Source organism: Carassius auratus, unplaced genomic scaffold, assembly GCF_003368295.1.
Source record: "Carassius auratus strain Wakin unplaced genomic scaffold, ASM336829v1 scaf_tig00008198, whole genome shotgun sequence".
In the NCBI taxonomy this organism is placed as follows: Eukaryota; Metazoa; Chordata; class Actinopteri; order Cypriniformes; family Cyprinidae; genus Carassius; species Carassius auratus.
The window spans coordinates 119,065-137,908 of NW_020523920.1; the positions used below are offsets into that span (position 1 = coordinate 119,065).

An 18,844-nucleotide genomic window follows, 5' to 3' on the forward strand; every position below is an offset into this window, starting at 1 on the left:
TTGTAGAGGGAGCGACGCCTTAGAAATGTGATTTCCAGCTGACGTAGCACTTCGTTTAGTATTATGTCTGCTAACGGAGGGCAGACTGAAGAATCCGGGTTGGCTGAGGGCACAGCTGTCTGATAGTTTAGAAGTGTAAGTGAAAGGCGCTACAGCCGAGTAAGAGTGATGAACCAACACCAGTAGATGCGCGAATATAAACAAGCCTTGATTGTAGCTTAACCCCTTAACTGTCACTCCCCAATTTTTTTTTTTTTTTTTTTTTATTATAATATTAAGTTGAGGTATCAGAGGTTAAGTTTAAAATACGCATAAATCGAATTGACTTACTAGCACACATTGCTAATCTTGATGTAAACAATTAAACATTGTTTGTCTTAGCAATCTTATCAAATTCTGAATATTTCCACCCTGTAACGAATAATTTTTCTGATGACGTCAGTTTGACAGCATGAGCAGAACCTACTTAACGCGCCCCTCCAGCCGTTAGTTAGTTATGAGTGATGGGCGGTCACACTGCACTTTTCTCTCCATTGACTTCCATTCATACACATGCGAATGCGTCGGACCGGAAACGCAAGCTTATGCGAAAAATTTTGCATTTCGCTGCTTTCCAAAGTTCAAGTTTGGTGAACTCTGACCAGGGAATTTGCATAACGTGAGGATGTGGACCAGTAGAAGAGCGATACATTGCTGCATGGCCTCTGTACAAAAATTCAAAAAGGAAGCGCTATATACTTTAGCTGTTGCACAGGGTCCTAGTTTATAATACATTAAAAGATTTATAAAAGAAAAGCTGCATGGTTTGTAGTGTCGACGGGAACAGGTGATACATTGAAATGACAACGTTTTATATATATATATATATATTTTTTTTTCTCTCTCTTTCTTCTCCCCCTCCTCCCCTTAGGGTGTATATATTTATAGAGAGATACAGAGTAACGTTACAATATAATAAAACGCTTTTGACGCCGTTGCAAAAGACACAGTGCTAGCACACATAATAATCCATCTTGTGATAATTGAGGGGAGACTGTTTTATCTTGTTCCCGCCCATATTCGCAGTGGCGTTCGAAATAATTTCGCATGTTTAAAGTCAAGTGCGACCGCGCCTTGAGACGGAGACCAGGAGTGCAAACAAACCATGCCTGCTAATTAATATTCGGTTTAAACTGGAGATATGTCACTACTCTGAAATAAGGTCAGCAGCAACTCGTGTCACGTGGAGTTATATGCCTGCTGACGGAGCATTGAGCCGAATCTTACCTACGACTCAAAAGAAGGGTCCATATACGCATCAGCTTGGTAGATCCAGTGTTCATAATTCGCTAGCCCAAGAGTAAGCCATGTAAAGATGAGGTGAGAGCAGCGGTTCCCTGCATCTGCAACCATAGAATCCCATTAGAGTATGAACTTTCAGGAATAACGCAAATGAAAGACTGAATAAACAAATATTAAAGCATAGGATTAAAACAGCGAATCTCAAGTGTGCTAGACAGAGCTTTTTTTTTTTTTTTTTTTTTTTTTTATGAAATGCGAAAAATCTTTATCAGTATAAAGATTGTAGCGTTTATGATGAGCCTTAAAGTGCCTCATTACGGAGAAATTCAGAAAATTGCATGCACTATGATCAACATCTTAATTATGCTGTGCAAGTCAATAAACAAGCACGAAACGCCCAGTGTTTTATTTGAACGTGCAAGTATAAATCCTTGCAGAGAATAAATTAATGCCCAGGCGCCACAAGGGCATAGAACAAAATGATACTTATAATGCTGTAGACTTGTGAAGTGATGGAGGCGAGATGCCGAAGAGACTGGCAGCCTTAATTCTGTCTGCTGGTCCGGAGAAACTTCATTGCTGCAGGTTCACGTGAGCGTACAGATGAATATTTGTTGATTGAGACCAAAGTCTTTTCAGGTGTTGAGACCCAAGCAGCACTGACGCGACATCTCGGAAAGCACCAGCGTTGCCAAGACCGTTTTTTTTTTTTTTTGTGGGCTGCCTTTTCTGTCCTGGGTTTGAGGTGACCCCAATAGTGTTATATATAGCCCCTAGAATCTGAATTCTACCGATAAATCCCTTTTTGAATGCGATTGGGCTATTTTTTTTTTTTTTTTAAATAGTAGTAACTGGTGGTTTTGAGAACCTGGCAACCCTGGCCTGGAAGCACACGGAACTCCGCCAATGTTCACATCCTCTGCCGAGAAAAGCTTGTAAATCATCCAACACAAACGACTGCAGATAATCACCGCGACACAGAGCTAAGCCAACGATCCCGTGTGCATCTTAGAGGAACGTCGAACTCTAGATAGTTTGCAGGGCACGAACTTAATTACAGCAAGTAGATGAATAAACACAACAGCTTGAGCAAGTACAATCGCGTCGGAATCTGCGGTTGTGGTCGCGTTGGCATCTGCGAACTCAAACATGTGTAAGTACGATCTTTTATACAGGAGTATAAAGACGTGATTGGATAATGATGAAGGTAATTAGTGACGAAGTGATTGAGTCTTCCTGGCAGAACTTAGGCTAAAGCTTCCATTTCTGAATTCACCTTTACATCTGTGTCCCGAGTCCTACCGGACAGATTTTAGCTCTATCACACAAACTTTAATTACTAAAAGTCTCTCTCAGTAATTCAAATTAATTTTATAATGTAAAAAAGTGTAAAGCTCCATGTTGTACATTAAAATAGTTTTATACGCAGCTTGATTATTGTGGTATGTAAAATATATATTTTCATACATTTGCACCTCAAGTTTCTTAATTTGTGATTTGTAGAATAGGATTTGTGCACCTGCAATGAAGAATTTGATAAGGTGAAACTGTTGTGTTTGGGAGAGGAAAAAAAGTCTACAGGTTTACAACTCTTAAAACATTTCTCTCTGACTTCAAACTTACTGATACACATGTGTGGCTTTTCTCCACAACTACAAACACACTGTCACAGGTGTTCAGTCGTTTTGACTCAAAAATACCTTCAGAAAATCCTCCCCTTCACACACACACACACACACACACACACAGACTGACTTACACAAAATCTGAAGGTCATAAATACACCGAAACTAATGAGATAATGAACTAAATAACAGGTGAAGAGAATGAGTAACTAAACAGACTGAGGTCAAACGACAACTAAAACACAATGAATAAAAAAATTAGACAAGTGTTACAGTTACGTCAATATTTGCAAAGCCCTTTTTCCATTGCCTCTCTGCATTTTGCAGGTTGTTATTTTCTTTTAGTTTTGGTGTCATGAAGAACACTAGTTTCTCTCCTGGAGTGGACTTGTGCTCCTCATCTGTGTTTGTGTGGTCAGTATTTATGCAGAAAGGAACTTGATCTTCAACAACGCTTGGTGTGGTAAACAAGGTTCAAGTGAATATATTATATCACAATAACTCCTTCCCTTCCCTCAGGTATTCCTCAAAAACACAATGACCATTAATAAACATGTGAAAACACAATCATTAGCACAGTTTGTCTGTTTGTGTGTAAAGACGTCAGGGTCTTGTTCATCTGGTGTTGAAACCCTTCGATGTTTGATCAGCTTCAGGTCGTTTCATCAGAAGTTCAGACGGATGAACAGTTTTTAGCAGCGACTGCATCTGATGCTCTTCCTTCAGTCCATTATTCACTCACTTTAATGAGACTGGACTTTAAAGGAACTGTCAGTCATTTTGGGGTAAAATCTGGGCTTGCTGTGTAAGCATTTTTTTCTTTCACTAGCATAAAACAAACAGTCATAAAGATGTTATAAATAAATAACATGTAATTGTTTCATATAGTGATAACGAATGACTCTCCTTATATTTGGTGATGCACCGATCACACTGATGCTAGAAAGTGTTTATAAAGAAGAATACTTGTTAGATCATATCCTGATTTCTACAGTCAGACTATTGTTCATATTCTCAGTCAAACATTAGAAGCTGTTTATGTGATTTTCATTTATATTCATCTTCACGTGGTTCAGGAAATAAACCAGTTTTTGAAAACAAGTAAATCATGTTTATTGTCATACTGTAATTACAAAAAAGCTGCAGGAGTCACATTTCAAATCAAACTTTACTGATTTACTGAGTAATACTCCTAAAATCATGATCATTTTAACAATATTGGATCAATGCTGTTTTTATGAATATTTCTATTATATCAGTGTATTACTGATTTTATTTCAGTCTGTAGAAACATCGCTGTTGTTTTTCACATTCAGATTTTAGTTCAGATCTAAAAATTCTAAACAAAATTATTTAAAAAAGTTTTATATGAAAATGTTAATATTACATTGTTTTTTTCTATTTATTTTGTATTTGTTTTTAAAGAAAAACCTAATTAATGTGCCATTAAAAAAAAACAAACAGGTAAAATTACTGACATATTTATCCGTTCATGATGTATATACGTACATTTTTATTATAATGTATCATTTATTTAAGGATACTCTTCTCACAGATCCATTTAACACTACTATCACATGGAGAATCAAACCATCCTGATGAATGAGTGTTAGCACAGTCTTCATTTCCCTGATTGTCGTTTGGTTCTCCAGACGCCCAGAACCTGCATCAACAGATCAGAGTTAGATCAGAGCTGCTTTCTGTGTGATATGATACTGACTGAGACAAGCGTTTATTAGATAATAATCAGTTCAGTTCAGTGATTTCTCACTCAGAGGTGATGTTGCTGTTGCTGCCATCAACCCATTTCCATCTGCCCTCCACATCAACATCAGTCAAACCAATCCAGAAATGACCAGAACTACCAGTAATGTTCTTCACAAAATCCTGAGAAGAGAAACAATAACATGATTTATAACACGAGCAAAGACACATTTCAGAGCATTCTCTTTAATTTAAAAACTAAACACCACGATCACACACACAGACACATGTTTGTTTTTGTGAAAAGTGGGGACATCCCATAGGTGTAATGGTTTTTATACTGTAGAAACTGTATATTCTATCACCATTCACCAACCCTACCCCTAACCCTAACCCTCACAGGAAACTTTGTGCATTTTTACTTTCTCAAAAAAACTCATTCTGTATGATTTATAAGTGTTTTGAAAAATGGGGACATGGGTTATGTCCTCATAAGTCACCCTCTCCTTGTAATACCCGTGTCATTATACAGAGTTGTGTCCTGATATGACACAAAAACATGCCCACTCTCACACACACACACACACACACACACACACATTCTTGCGCAGGCCCACTCATGGGGCCCACCAGTTTTTTTATGCGTTGTGGGATCCACCCTTTCCAGTGGTCCTACACTGCTATAAAAACAACATTAGATCTAAAAAAAAATCTCAATCATTAATATCACTTCAATTTGATAAATTTCTAAAGTTTTGTCGAAAAAGGTATTTGGCCCCTTGTGGGGAACGTTTCTAGGATTGCCGACTTGAGAGGTCCGCCCACATACACACATATATACCAAGTTTTTATATGTTAATGGGGCCCAAGGTCACTATCTGCAGCTGCTGACAACAGCCTTTATTATTACTCCCAGTTCCCTTATTTTGGACTAAAATAGTTATTTTTGTAATGAGTAACTATGTATATATGTGAAACTTTCCATGTGATTACAAGACATACGGCTTCAAAGACAGTTTTATAACAAAACTGAAATAACCAATTTTATTGTAATGACAAAGTTTATGCCACACAGTTGTCAGTCAATAAACTTTTTATGAAAGCATTAAAACAAATTATTAATTTAATGTCTAGGTTTGTACAATCTGCACTCAATGTTTGAACAACATCAGCCTGAACTTTTATGTAAACCCAACAGTTTCTCTTATATAGACATTGAAATTATATGTTATATTGGACTGCATCCATAATGTCATGTTAACACAAGTTGTTCTTTCCAGTGAAGCCTCAAATTTTGAAATAATGATACAGAGATATTTAAAGAAATGAAAAATCCTTTGAAATATTTAACATATGCCCCACACACTTTCAGTGTTTAGGCCCTAAAATAAATAAATGCATTAAAATAAATAAGAATATATCAATATCCATCCAACATCCAACATCCATCCATATATCCAACATCTGTTCAACATCCATCCATCCAACATCTACCCTACATCCATCCAACATCCATCCATCCATCATCTACCCTACATCCATCCAACATCTACCCTACACCCATCCAACATCCATCCATCCATCATCTACCCTACATCCATCCAGCCATCATCTACCTTACATCCATCCATCCATCATCTACCCTACATCCATCCAACATCCATCCAGCCATCATCTACCTTACATCCATCCAACATCCATCCAGCCATCATCTACCCTACATCCATCCAACATCCATCCAGCCATCATCTACCCTACATCCATCCTACATCCATCCAACATCCATCCAGCCATCATCTACCCTACATCTACCCTACATCCATCCATCCATCATCTACCCTACATTCATCCAACATTCATCCATCCAACATCCATCATCTATCCTACATCCACCCAGCTCTCGAACATCCATCCAACATCCATCCATCCATCCATATGTCCAACATCTATTCAAGATCCGTCCATATATCTAACATCTGTTCAACATCCATCCATCAAGCCATCATCTACCCTACATCCATCCATCCAACATCTACCCTACATCCATCCATCCATCATCTACCCTACATCCATCCAACATCCATCCATCAAACATCTACCCTACATCCATCCAACATCCATCCATCATCTACCCTACATCCATCCAACATCCATCCAGCCATCATCTACCCTACATTCATCCAACATCCATCCAACATCTATCCTACATCCACCCAGCTCTCGAACATCCATCCAACATCCATCCATCCATCCATATGTCCAACATCTATTCAAGATCCATCCATATATCCAACATCTGTTCAACATCCATCCATCCAGCCATCATCTACCCTACATCCATCCATCCAACATCTACCCTACATCCATCCAACATCCATCCATCAAACATCTACCCTACATCCATCCAACATCCATCCATCCATCATCTACCCTACATCCATCCAACATCCATCCATCCAACATCTACCCTACATCCATCCAACATCCATCCATCCAACATCTACCCTACATTCATCCAACATCCATCCATCATCTATCCTACATCCACCCAGCTCTCGAACTTCCATCCAACATCCATCCTACATCCATCAAATAAAAAATTAAATTAAATAAGAACTGTATATTGTATAACTGTATATTTGTAGGCCACTGGACAGCCATAAAACCTGAGCAAACCCCTACAACAACAACAACAACAAGGTTACAACAGAACACAACCAAATACAAAACATTTTAAGATCCTACCTCTAATGTTTTGGTTTTACCTCAGTTCCATTAGGTACACTAGACTTTTCTTCTCAGGGCTGTAATGCGATTTTTAACATAATATTTAACTGCTTTCCAGTCCCTGTTTCTGAGAGCTTGAGGTTCTGCAGTAATACAGCGCTGACACTCTTCTTTACCAGGAACTTGATTCATTACAATAAATCTCCTCAAATGTGTGTCCACTGCAGCACACTCGTCTGGGGTCCAGCTTCTTTTGACGGCCGTTTGTTTTCCTATGTAGGCAAAAAAAAAACAAAAAAAAAAACATTGTAGGTTTTCTTTTATGAATAAATTTTAATCTTACTTAACCCCGTAAGACCCACTGTTTCAGTATTACAACATTTGTGGTTACTCCCCAAAACCCCTTTTATCTTTTTTTTTATTGTTTGTTTGTTTATACAACCACATCAATATGATCTGTGGGTCCTACATTTTATTACCACCATGTAATTGGATCCAGGATTTGTATACAAAGCCCACCCTTAAGTCAAGAAGTGGCACATCTTACAACTTTCTGATGAAGCAACATCCCTTTGATTTACTGGACTGGATTCATCTTCAAGTAAGTAAAATGCTTGGAATAATTTTTTCTGTTTATTACAGTGTCGATAACAAGGACATATACAGTAAATGTTGAAAGTATACCCTACATTTTGTTTGGAGTTTGTTTTATAAATGTTGCAATATTACAATTTTGGATGAGAGTGGCAGTCATAATTGCCCTGTATTTAAGAGGAACATCTTGAGGGGAACTTAAATGAAAATATTCACAACAAATTATACATGATTTAAGCATTATACCCTTTAGCTTTATATCGGATTACATATTCTATACTGTATTAGAGACTAAAGTTGAAAGATTTATTTCCATATCTAAACATTATAATTTGCTATCACATTCTGCAGGACTTTCTAACAAAAAAATTCTGTTTGTGCAAATCTGCCCTTTCTTAGTCTTCTGATAAACAAAATGTTCTTATCAATTTATATTCAAAGTGCTTATTATCATTAGGCCTATAACCTTTATTTAACCAGGTCTTTTGCAAGAGACACCTGGCCACACCTGGCCAATCCTCCAAGTTGTGCGGGATGCTCCTGGTGCTTTGTTCTGGCACAGGTGTAAATGTTCATCACTGTTAGATTTTGTTGTAAACTGGATGCTGAATGCATTCCTGTAAGGATTACAATCACAGTCTACTATAGGTGAGCCATTAGGTATAGTGTGACCGGTGAGATGTGTGAATAGGCTGCTTCAGTCCAAAGTGTGAACACGTCATAATGAGGCATGTGTGCTATTTGTTTATAGAATGTACATTTGTCTCAAATTTTATTTTTTCATTTCAGAATGCCACCAGCAAGGAGAAATCCTCGGTACAATGTGCACAATGTTAATGGCCATCATCCAAAAAGGAGAAAGTGATGTGGACATCGATTTTGACGACACTGATGCAAGTGATGAAGAATCAGATATTGATGTCTCATGTGGACAAAGAAAACCAAGAACCTACCTATTGTCCAGCTAATGTGAATATTGAGCCCGGGCAATCAAAGAAATACATCAAGCCATATGACAGACGTCACTGATTTCTCTGGTCAAGCTCTCACAGATGGTGTCACCTCCCTCCACACACCACTGCAATACTTCCAAAAGTTTGTGTCAGAAGATTTGGTTCAAGCTCTGGCAACAAATACGAATGAGTACAGCATTCAAAATGACGAAAGATCAGTAAACACTAATACAAAAGAAATACAGGCAGCATTGGGTATGTATCTGAGGATGGAACATTACATTTTGTAAACAATTTAACCATGCCAGAGACTGAAAAGAGGGGCAAACTCTGGAAACTCAGACCACGGCTTGATTAACTCAGAGAAAACTGCCTGCAGGTGGTACCAGAAGAGCACATTCCATGGACAAGATGATGATACCCTTCAACGGGAAGTTCAGCAGCATCAAGAAGTATATGCAAGGTAATCTACGCTCATGAGGCTTTAAAGTATGGGTGAAAGCTGGAATCTCAGGGTGTCAGGTGATGACAGGTGAATTGTCAGGTGATGTTGTAATGAAGCTTGCCTCCACATTTCCAAAGGGTCAACACAACAAGATCTAGGCAGACAATTACTTCACCTCCATTCCACTGGTAGTGAAGCTCCTTGAGCAAGGAATCCATTATGTGGGAAAGGCCAGGCAAGTGCATCTACCCATCTAACTGTAACATTTACATGTGAAGAGCTTGAAGAAGAAGGGCAGAGGAAGCTTTGACCACAGAGTGGAGGGGAAACAACATCTGTGCTGTAAAAATGGTACAACAACAGGGCGGTGACACTTGTGTCATCCTTCGCTGGACCAGAACCTGTTCAGGAGATTCAACACTGGGACAAAGCCGCCAAAACCTACATTGACGTTAGAAAGGCTTCCATTGTGGGCATCTACAATAAATACATGGGAGGTGTGGATTTGTTGGACTCATTTACAGCAAAACACAAGTATGCACTGAAATCCTGGCGGTGGTACATGTACATCTTCTGGCACACAATCACCCTTGCTGCAGTGTTAATTTCGTTGACTAAATATTTTCGTCATTATTTTCGTCACGAATATATTTTTGCGGACGAAAACGAAACGAAAACTAAAAAAGAAGGCACTGATGGAGACTAAAACTATGACTAAATTGATTGACATTATCGTCAACGAATAAAGGACGAGACAAAAATAGACTGTGACGAAAATCAAATCAGCAGACGGGAGAGATGCGAGGAATGAACAAAAGAACCGCCAAAACGGAACAGGCGAGACTGCATGAGAGAAGAGAACCAATCAGAGCCTGACTTATTGAGACGTGAAGCGAAGGTTTTCAGTTTTTAAATGAGCTCCCGGGAAGACGGCATTCGAAGAGGTAATGTCTAAAAGAGCGACAAAATGTCCACAGCTCACTTCACGTTTGACGACGAACAAAACAAAACAAAGTGTAAAGCACGCGGAGCGCTCATTCGTGGCAAGAACACAACCAATTTGAAAAGACATTTACAGACGAGCCACCTGGACATTTTCTCAAATGTAATTTCACAACGATGTTCTTTTGTTTATTGAGCTAAGCAAAATTGGAAGACTGCAGTGCGTAGATGTTGTAGCATTAAATATTACAAACTGAAAAGTAATGTAAAATAGCCCCTTCTTCAAGTTAGATGAGAGCACAATACTATTACGTAATATTATGATACATACATTTGATTAATACCAATGTTTACTATATTTTATAATGTTCTACTTGTTGACAATATCACAAATATTTCTATATTAGTCATGTGAAACGTGAATGTTCACATCCTATCATTATACATACTAATCTAGCAATATTGTAGTATTTAAAACATACAATATTGCTAGACAAATGAATACCTTATAAAATCTTGTTACTTTTTTTATCCACCCAACTTATTAAATATTTACTTTAAATGTATGCACTTATTGTTCAGCTCAGCTGTAAGCTTTAAGGTCCTGGACCTAACTTTATTTTTCTTTTATTGATGGTCAATTGGCAGCTAGTTATTGTTTACATTATCATGACAGTGTTTGTTGCTGCATAAAAGCTTTTGAATCGAAATAAAGACACGGTTGTGTTGAAATAAAGTTGAATTTGTGTTTTATATATTTTGGTTAAGTTTGTTTCCTATACCAGCTGTAAAAAATTGTCTAGTAAATCTGTTATTGATTTTAGTCTTATTTTAGTCGACTAAAATACCAAGCAATTTTAGTCGACTAAAATAAGACTAAAATCAAAACAAATCAGATGACTAAAACTTGACTAAAACTAAAAAGAATTATAGTCAAAAGACTAAGACTAAAACTAAATTAAAATTTCGTGTCAAAATTAACACTGCCTTGCTGTAGTCAACGCCTGGCTCCTCTACAAGCAGCACAGCCTATGCTGGCTCTATGCCAAAGAAGGAGATACTGAACATGAGAAAGTTCCAAGCACAGCTGGCTTCCTCTCTCATTACGGTAATGATCTATTTGTGCCATTTACCTTGCTTGTGATAAATCAGACTGGTATTTGAGATGTACAGAAATTGATACATTTGTTCTTTATATTCTAATCTGGTGGACACAACACTGAAAATGCCTCTGTTTTTCAGAGGACAGGAACCATTTCTGGGATTACCACTATAAGTAAAGGTGGACTTCAAACTGAGCACACAGATTTCAGTGGAGAGTGAGAGAACACTGCAGACATTGCACTGTTAACAATGTAAATAAATAAAGTTCTTATTTGATGGAATAAACAACTCTTCATAATCACATAACTGAGATTATAATTCATTTTATACACTGGTTTGGTAAAAAAAAAAAAAAAGCAAATGAATCCTTAATTATGCAGCTTGATGGGCACCTCTTCGGACCTGACGTGCTACCCAGCTACGCAAACGCAGCTAAGTGGATGTACTCTCTTGTGATTGGCCAGAGTGATCACGAGTCTACGGATGTTTGGGTCTCATTGCTGAAAGAGTGCATGAATCGGTGGAAAAACCCCAGCCCCCCTGTGCTGCCAGCTTCTCCAAGCCCCGTGCTCCCTCTTTTGCCAAAACCACCCTGAGAACGACCAACAACTGGCTGAAGGAAGAGCTGCAACAGGTTAACGAAAGGCAGAAAGCAACGAAGGAGTGCCTGCTCAGATGCATTCTGTTTAGTTTTGCTTTTTAACTTTATAGTTAACTGTTTTGATTGCATTCTTTTTTCTTTGCGTGTTGTATTTATTAAACTGAGTGGTTTGCAGTGGCTCATTGTACTTCTGACGGCATTACATTATAATTCTGTAAAAGAAACTGCAACAGGATGCTTTTACCCTAAACTCGAGTATAAACACAGACTCTCTCACTTAAAGCAATTTTATTCTTGCATTTCACAAAATAATAATAATAATAATAATAAAAACAATAATAATGATAATATTTTCTATTTATAAGGCAATTTTAAAAGGTCATTGAATAAAGTCAGCTGCATGTGGAGGTTTGAGTTTTTCAACTGGTCTCTGTACACGTCTGTTGTTGGAGGAAATGCAAGCATTTTTCCCTGAGTAACTCCATAAAGTGTTAAAGTTTTTTTTTTTTTTTTTTACATACAACAGACTTCTTATTGATATAAAGGTGATGATGCCAGTCTTTCCCCAACCCTAAAACCTGCGACAATGCAGGCTCACAAGGTCTGTTCCTGCAACAGCTTCTTTCAAGCCACTGTCAGGCTTGTGGCACCAGACAATAAGGAGGGACAGACATATTTCAAGTGTTGAGTCAAGGAAGCAAAGTAAAAGCCCTTAAAAATAAATGAGCAGCTCTGGCCCAAAAGAGAGTGCAAGCCCCAAAGCTTACCTCTCTTTTTTGCAGACACACTTCGGTTTTGGACTTGTGATGTGGAGGAACATTCTTGCAGGGATGACATGCTGACCTCATCTTCTGACCCCTCTTCTCTTGGCATACTGACATCTGGACAAAGAAATAACTTTATTGTAGTATACACTAGGGCTGAAAGATATGGACAAAATTTCATATCTCGATTATCCTGCCAGATATCTCGATACAATACGATATGACTACGTGTTATTTTGCTAAGCACGACCTGCACAACACGTCACTCTGGTTTACATCGTCTTTTCTGAAACCAAAATACTTCCAAATTATGGAAGATGATTTATGTTTTGGAACCAAGTCATATTCTGCACTGCCACCGGCCGCATTATCTCCCGCACTCATTTTCTTTCTTTCTAATTTATCCGCCGTCTCTGTACAGTGTGCATAGACGTTGGAACAGGGGAACTCTTATTTTTTGAAAATTACTCATTTTCACAGATTCTGCAAAGGGTGCCCAAACTTTTGAGCCCCACTGTGTGTGTGTGTATATATATATATATATATATATAGAATCTGAATTAAAATGTGTTTGATTTAAGCCTATATTTCAAAATTGTTGTTTTTAAGCCTTTCGCACATATGATCACACAGGTGTAATCAGTCTAGGCTGGTTCCTGGAGCGTACGATCAAGTGCATCACATAATCAACTGAGACAGGCGCGCTCAGAGCTGTCATATATCACAACTTTTCAGTGTTTTCAACCACATACTGTTTATTTTAGGTTTCAAACATATAAATTCACATAAGTACTAAAAAAAACAATACATTTAGAGTTTGTAAAATACACACTGATGTCTATGGAAGAGGTAATAATAATCCTTTCCATTATAATTGGACACGTTTTATTCATATCAGATACACACTGTGTAAGTAACTTCAGTGTTTACATATTCTATTCCCAGTTCACCAGACACTTACTTTTAGGTATTTCAGGAGAAGTGGATGAATTCACGTGTTGTAAACATAGAGGTTGTAAATCCAAAAGATCTGATTCTCTGAACTGCGTCTGCGGCACAAACTAACACGGCGGTGCCCATCGCGCATACTGCTCAACTAACGCGATCGTTATAAAGGTGTTTAAACAACAATATACTTCCACGTGCATGTATTTGACAATCGGAATATCAGATATTTCATGCCATAGCTAACACATTTGTGAATATTCTGAATAAAAAAAGAAAAAATGACAAGCATATCATCATTCATTCAGCGCTGTTGCTGCTGCAGTGTGTCATGTGACAAGCAATGTCGCGTCACCATGGAAACGCCGCCCCCCCTCTCACAATATAGTTCCCACGTCCCTAGTGTGTGCGCGCTGACTTTAGCGCTGCAGTCAAGGGCACACGTAAAACTTATGTTTGTTGTGACTGCCAGAGTTGTATGCACACAGTGAGTGTGGAGAGGGGAAATCTATATCGTCTATATCGTTGCTTTTTTCGATAGTAATATCTTGAAAGCTCATATCTAGATATAGGTACGATAACGATATATCGTTTAGCCCTAGTATACACTACATGAAATATATAATAGCCGCCAGTACAGTGGTTGTTTTATTTTATAAAATAATTTAGTATATTCAATTCAATTTTCAATTCAGTTTATTTATATGGCGCCGATTCACAACAGATGCCATCTCAAGGCACTTAACAAGAAGTCAGTATATGGGATTTGTGTCTCTTAAAGAGAGACACAGTTTATTTCATCCCGTCTCCTATCGTCCTAAATTCTTTTCAAGTGACTAGTGATGTGAAAATATTAGTTGTCATGTTAGCCCAGGGATGGGCAACTCCAGTCCTCAAGGGCCACTATTCTGCAGGTCTGAGATGTTTCCCTGCTTCAACACACCTGATTCATATTAAATAGATCAAACAGCTTGTTGCCAAGCTCTGCACAATGAATCAGGTGTGCTGCAGCAGGGAAACATCTAAGACCTAAAGGATAGTGGCCCTCAAGCAGTATATTTCCTCATATAGTGTATGGACAACAGACTGTCCCACGCAGTCCACTATTGCTGAAGTAGCTGTGCGGCGAAAAGATTGTATGTTGGACAATATAAGATGAACTGATTTCATCAGACAGAAAGCAACTGTTTTTACTGACTTTACAAATAGCATTAACGTTTAGGTTAGTGTGCCCTCACCTACTGTTTATAGGTTGCTCCAATCTCACAGAGCAGACTTCACGCAGGGATTGCACGGCTACTCAAACATATTTCCTCCTCAACTGTGTACGAGTACACAGTTACAGCGAGTCGAGTATGATTACACAGATGAGGAGGAAACATGTCAAAAAGACAAGGCTGTACGAGTTTATTTGATGTCATCTAACCCAATGGCATATGCGTTTGAGCCAGTGATGAGGAGGAGGGTTGAGAGACCGGTTTTTGCAGAAGTTGAGGGAGCTGCAGCGGCTCCGGACGGAGTTGACAGTGAGGAGAGGGTCGGCAACCCTTTGCAGTGCAAGTGTGGTCACTGCTCAGCAATGCGGACAACCGTGGAGTCTGTTTGCTGCCATGAAGCAGACCAAGTCTCCAGACCTTATCGCGCACATTCCAGATGTTCTGTAGTGACAGGGACGTGTTGGAGTAGCTGTGCTATCCCTGTATGAAGTCCGTGCCGAGAGATTAGAGCAACCTATAAGCAACAGGTGGGTTCATGCTAACCTCAAAGTTAATGTTACTTGTAATTTCAGGCAGTACTGACGCAGTGTTCAGTTTTAAAACTGGGGTTGTGTTTGACTGATTGTGCAGCCTCTGCATCGGACAGGTCTCCTGACAGAGTTGCAGGAGAAAGAGGTGGGTGGGACAAAGGAGGGAGGTGGAGTTGTTGATTTTCAAATTTTTGCAATGTGCTGTGTGAAATGCATGAAAGGTAAGAATTGCGTTCAAGCTCACCGGTGGCAGACACTCCCTGGTTTTGACTTTGTGATGTGGAGGTACATTCTTGCGTGGATGACATGCTGACCTCATCATCTGACCCATCTTCTCCTAGCATACTGACATCTGGAGAGGGAAATAACTTAAGAATACAATACACAAAATATCTAAAACGGATTATTTAGAATCAATTTAGGAACATTGTATACACATACCTTCAATGTCCTCTGCTAAGGTCCCTCCATGTCAATGGTCTCTAAAATGATAATTGATAAAAAAAAAATGAGTTTGGAAAGCTGAAACTATGGGCAATCTGCAAGAGTATACAACAGTAGTATTATATCTCATCCCGTCACCATTACTGCCCTATGTTTTACATGGTAAATAGTTGTTTTCTGAATGTGGAAGACTAAATGTCATATATTGTGCCTTCAAGAATATAAAGTTAATTACCATTTACATCGACTTGTATTTCATCGAGGCTCTTTCCTTTGTAATCTCCTAGGCGTCCTTGTTCCATTGCCAGAAGGACTTTACTTACTTGGCTAATTGTAGGGTGCTTTCTGGGAGCCTGTAGTGTTCCTGTGAACAGCGATATTATGACCAAGGAAGTCTGCCAACTGGTCGAGCTCGGTGGTTTTAAGGTTCAGAACAGTAGACAGGGTAGCAATATGTTTCCTCAGTTGAATTGATGTTAGCGCTTGAGGATTTTTTATGTCTGCACATTCACTGACAAATTGCCTCAAGCAGTCACAAGCCCTGAGGTAATGGTCAGATTGTGGCAATGCAAACAGATATTCATTGTCCTTCAGCACCCCACATTCTTCTCTGCTCTCAGTAAGAGCATCAAGTGATTCTCTCATTGATGGGGTTAGAAGAACAGGAACCTTCCTTCCTCTTTTTCCAACAATTGCTATTCGCACAAAATGCCTGCAAGCTTCTGCTCAAGCGCTGTGAGGGCCAAATTTACATCTCCCTGTTCCTCTGATGTGTCCTTCGATAAGTATGCAGACAGGCGCATTCGGGACACTTCACCTGCTCTCCGCCGATTAAAAAGCATAACTTGAGTCAGCGTTACTTTTGCAAGTTCCTTCCAATTTGTGGATGAACGATGTTCTTTTAAATCTTTGAGATGTTGCTGCAGTTTTTCTTCTAGATAGCAATGTAGCCTTTGGTAATCTTGTGTAAGAGGTAAAAGTTGCGGTGCATTCCATTTGGCCCGGTTAAGCTGGGTTAATGCCTGGCCTGCAATATCAAACCTCCAACTCTCTAAATACAACTGTGCAAACTCCTCAGCATCTTTAATGGTTTCTTTATCTTTCTTTTTCAGTCCTTCGGACTTGATAAACATAGCCAACGAATGCAGGCTGTGCCCTACCTTGCGTGCAAGAGAGGGACATTGGTATATTGCCAGTTTCCTCACTGAATCCAGATAGGTTCTTTGCAGCTCTGACAACCTGGGAGTACTGTTCAGGTTTGATGAGTTCTTGAATGGTCTTCACATGTGTGATTTTTTTAGCTTCCAATAAAAGCCTGCCAAGTTCTCTCAGTTTTTGGCGTATATACTGGTGTTGACTGACTATCTTCTCATTCTTTTTGAACAACCTGAAACCATAATTGAGGATGCAGTTGTCTCCTTTAATTGCAACTGCAATCTTGTCCTGAATCATTACACTCAAGAACTTCCAATACGCGTCTGTATATTCCGATGGAGAAAGGTTCAGCGAAAGCACACAATGCCTGAACTCTATTTTTACCTGGTTTAGTACTTTCGGGTTGAAGCTGCAGACCTTGAAATGCCGCCACATCGCTCTTCTTGAGAACAGCCCATAGCAGTGGAATGCAATGGGCAATTTATGTCCCTCTGATTTTTTTCCTGGTTGTTTACATGGATTAGTTTCCTTTTTGTGTTTCCAAAACATGACTGTTGTGCTCGAAATTTCCCTTATTTCGTATGTAGTCCAATTGTAGTTTTCTTTCCTTTGAGTTTTTTGGAAAACTGAATGCTTTCGCAACATCCAATTCATCTTGGTGTTTTACGCCACAAGTGTCTTGACATTTTCTGGACAAACTTCCTGCAATAAAAGCAGAAATGTTTCTTGTTATAGCTTCTGGATCCCATCATCTTTCTTAAAGTTGGACTGACAATGATATACTGCTCTTCTTCCAGGGGCACTGAAACGTTGTTTTCAGAATATGTTGCATTTCCTTTTCATTCCCATCAACTCTGCTATTTGGAAATCTTTGTGTGGGATCATGACATCTTTCCAAAAGTCTTCTCTGGCTAAAGTCAAATTGGCTATGACTAGAGGATCTACTTCCACTTTCCCTGGGCTTAGACTTGCTCTGTCTGGAGGACTCGCTTCTACTCTCTCTGGAAGATCTACTTCTCTCTCTGGGCTTAGACTTGCTCTGTCTGGAGGACTCGCTTCCACTCTCTCTGGAGGATCTACTTCCACTTTCCCTGGGCTTAGACTTGCTCTGTCTGGAGGACTCGCTTCCACTCTCTCTGGAGGATCTACTTCCACTTTCCCTGGGCTTAGACTTGCTCTGTCTGGAGGACTCGCTTCTACTCTCTCGGGAGGATCTACTTCTCTCTCTGGGCTTAAACTTGCTCTGACTGGATGATGCACCTTTGTTCTTTTTTTCCTTTCCCAGGGTTAATTCCATACTGCTATCACTTTCTGTGCTTTCATCTATGGGATTTGGAATATACTCCTCTTCGCTACCTAAGTTTGAGTCATCCGATCCATGAGATTCATCTGAATCTTTAAAAACAAACACACATCTGTTAATAACATTTTTTGCAACATTAAATATAACCTGAATATACTGATTGAACAGGCTCAGGATACTAAATGAAGAAAAATCTGTATGGACCATTTTCAGTACAAGTAAATTTACAAATTATAAGAATCCCCATCAGACTCACTAGCAAGAGCAACAGACATTTTCACAATCATGAAAACACAAAAGAAACACAAAAGAAACACCCCCATCCCCCCCCCCCCAAAAAAAGACTTACGGGACGGCAAGACCTTCTCTCAGCTTCTGTGAATCCCTTTCAGCTTAAAAAAAGTAGTCTCTCTGGGCTGTCACTATCATAGAGACTGTGGGTAAAATCTTGTACTCTATCCATCTGCAAGAGAGAAAATGGAGACATGGAGATATTTTTGCTGTATGATT

At 39.0% G+C, this 18,844-nt stretch overlaps 1 long non-coding RNA gene across 1 annotated transcript; it reads right to left on the bottom strand.

Moving 5' to 3' along the window:
* Positions 1–7,559: 7,559 nt before the first annotated feature.
* LOC113071824 (uncharacterized) lies at positions 7,560–16,201 on the bottom strand. Its single transcript, XR_003280248.1, has 5 exons — positions 16,112–16,201; positions 15,874–15,914; positions 15,677–15,784; positions 12,744–12,857; positions 7,560–7,609 (listed from the first exon to the last, which is right to left on the bottom strand). It is a non-coding gene; the product is annotated as an uncharacterized LOC113071824 (long non-coding RNA).
* Between the last annotated feature and the right edge of the window lie 2,643 nt (positions 16,202–18,844).